Here is a 3252-nt window from a genome sequence, read left to right as displayed (position 1 = left end):
CGTATGTATGTACAACATTTAATATACTAAAAGAATATTACTTTTAAAAGCATGTTGTTGTTTTTTTAGTAAGTCAAAAGAGTTTTCACAAAAATATTAATATGTTTAGTTTTGGTTTTTTATTTTTCTGAATAGTAGTTATACAAGTGTCCAGGTCTTTTGTTCATAAGGTCACTATGAGTTGCCTATGACTAGAAGCCACTTAACAACAACAGGAAAAATTACTTTAATCAATCACTCAGAGTCTGGTGAATAAATTTTTTCTGGTCAAAGATGTCACCAAAAGAAATAAAAAAAATCCCCTAAAACTAATATGCTAGGAGAGATTTAGAAGGAATGGAAATTTCAAATTCAAGGGAAAGCAAGGAATTAAACTAGAAGTTAATTTCTAGTTAAAGGGACAATGTAAGGCCAATTTTTTGCCATTAGATTCCCTAAAGAGTCATTAAACAATTAAGGACAGAGAAAGAAAAAATCATCAAAGTAAAACAAAGAGAGTTTTGAAATTTCAATGTGTTGTTTTTACAGTCAATGAATCAAACAGGCATTACCCCAAATCACAGCTTTGGATAACTGAAAGAATAAGTTTGATCTAAAAGTATTGACATGGAGAGCCTACAACCCAGTAGCTTCACTCCCCACAACAACCACGCAATTCAACTCTCTGTTTCCAGTTGCCATCCAATAGAATCAACTTATGACATGCCCACTTGTGTCAGAGTAGAACTATCCTCCGTTGGGGACTCATTGATTGATTTTTTTAAAAATAATTTTAATGAACATTTACAGAGAATTTGGATTTCCATTCATTCATTGTTGCACTTCTCTCCTCGCCCAGCCCTCGCCCCCTACCCCCCAGTTTGCTCCTCTCTTTCAAAAGTAAAAGAAAGACTCCCTCCCTGGTACACAACCCCCCTGCACCCCTCCCACCGCCCCAAGTACATTCCACTCTGCAACCTTAATTGTGGACTCTTGTGATAACCATAATACCCTATCATACATTGCTTTTAAATTATTCAGTCCTTCATCTGTTTCAGTGCAGTATACACAATTTATCCAGGTTTTCTCAGTCTTACCCCTTGATAGCAGTCCCATTTTACAGCAGTGGCACCATGCAATATTTGTCCTTTTGTGACTGAGATACTTCACTCAGCATAATGGCCTCCAGGCTCACCCATTATGAATAATAATATTGAATGCGTTCCTTGTTATTCAATGCAACATAGTATTCCATTGTGCGAATATACCACAGCTTCTCTATCCATTTGTTTGTTGATAGGCACCTGGGTTGTTTCCAACTCCTTGCTATTGTGAACAGAGCTGCGGTAAACATGTGTGTGCATATATCTGCTTGGATAGCAGTTATAGTCTCTTTGGGGTATATTCCCAGTAGTGGAATTGCTGGGTCAAATGGTATCTGTATTTGCAACTTTTTGAGAAAGCGCCATACCGCCTTCCACAGTAGTTGCACCATTTTACACTCCCACCAACAGTGAATGCTATTCTGACTAGGGTGAGATGATATCTCATAGTTGTTTTGATTTTCATCTCTCTTAGAGCTAGAGATTTTGAACATTTCTTCATGTGCTTGTTGGCCATCTGAATGTCTTCTTTGGTGAAGTGTCTATTCACGTCCTGTGCCCATTTTTCAATTGGATCATTTACCTTTATCTTGTTGTGGTGCTCAAGTGTTTTATAGATTCTAGATATAAGTCCCTTATCTGACATGTCATTACCAAACACTTTTTTTCATTGATTGATTTTTAAGAAATTAGGTTTTCTTCCAATGTACCTCTGGGTAGATTAAAATGTCTAATCTTTCAGTCAGCTGCTTTATCATTTTTCTCATTTGTTCCACCCAGGGAACACCAATTCCCCCACCTCCTGATCAAAACTATTGTCTCTAACAGTATGTAGAACAGTCCAGAAATATTCCTCCAGAACTTTCTAATTAGGTCCACAAGCAAGGTATGTGGATTGTGGGGAATAGGACTGCTGTAGTCCTATTCCTGACAAGCCAGGGGAGGTCAGCTGAAAAAAAAAAAAGAATTGAAAGTCAGTTGTATTGCTGAAGCTCCAGCAAAACTACAAAGGCACAAAGCAGCAGAGAGCTGTAAGATAAGGGCAGACATCTTTTTTCACAGGAAGCGATAAAAAAGAATGGACTTGTTAAGTTAAAAATTTGATCAAAGTGTCTGAACTTTATCCTCCACCTTCTTCCCACTTTGTTTTTCAACAAGTTGCCATCCCATTATAGATGAGCAATACTAAGGTTACAAAAAAAAAAAAAAACAAAAACCAAAAAAAACAAAACAAAAACCATTTATTTACTGAACAGGAAAACATATATTTGATCAAAGTGCCTGAATTTTATCTTCCACCTTCTTCCCACTTTGTTTTTCAACAAGTCACCATGCCATTATAGATGAGCAATACTAAGGGGGGGGGCGGAAAGCAGCATTTATTTACTGAACAGTTAGGTAATAATTAGAGTGTTGTATCAGAGTGCTTGGTGTCAATTAGAAGGTTGGAGGTTTGAGACTACCTAGAATCTACTTTCAAAAAAAAAATAAGCTATTGAAAACTTGCATAGTACAGGTTACTCTGACGCACATGAAGTCACTATGAGTCAGAATTAAATCAACAAGACTTAATTGGTGTATATCCAGTAAGAAACCAAAAATCAAACCCCTTGTCATTAAGACATTTCCAATGTACCATGACCTTACAAGACAGAATAGAAATAACTGCCCCATAGATTTTTCCATGGCTATAATCTTTATGAAGGCAAACTTCCACATCATTCCCTCATGGAGTAGATAGTGGATTTGAAGACGTAAACTTTTGGTTAGCAGTCCAGCCTTTATTGCACCATGCAGCACTAGGGTTCCTTATAATGGAGAGAAATACTGTATCTCTCTTTCTCTTTCTCTCTCTCCATATATATATATAGTTGTTGTTATATACCAAGATGCCTGCAATTCACAATAGTTCTGAACCCTGCCCTATCCTGAGCCAGTCTCCCATTATCATGTCAAGTTACTGTGTCAAGGCATCTCATCCAGGGTCTTCCTGTCCTGCACTGTCCTTCCACTCTTACAAGTATGATGTCCATTTCGAAGGACAAGTTCCTCCTAGCCACATGCCTAAAGAATGTGAGACAGAGCTTCAAAATCCTTGCTTCTATGACAAACTTAGTTTCACCCTCTCCAATACAGACCTATTTGTTCCCTAGGTTTTATATATGTGTGA

The 3252-nt window shown here is 37.3% G+C and overlaps 1 protein-coding gene across 1 annotated transcript in view; it reads right to left on the bottom strand.

Moving 5' to 3' along the window:
• Positions 1-3252, bottom strand: part of TINAG (tubulointerstitial nephritis antigen) — a 153926-nt gene that overhangs the window by 51121 nt on the left and 99553 nt on the right. The gene's annotated exons all lie outside the window — the stretch shown is intronic.

The sequence above is a fragment of the Elephantulus edwardii genome, unplaced genomic scaffold (genome assembly GCF_000299155.1).
Source record: "Elephantulus edwardii isolate Elephantulus edwardi_28Jun2011 unplaced genomic scaffold, EleEdw1.0 scaffold00124, whole genome shotgun sequence".
NCBI lineage: Eukaryota > Metazoa > Chordata > Mammalia > Macroscelidea > Macroscelididae > Elephantulus > Elephantulus edwardii.
Note: the sequence above shows the minus strand (reverse complement) of the source record. Positions and strands in the feature narration are given on the sequence as shown.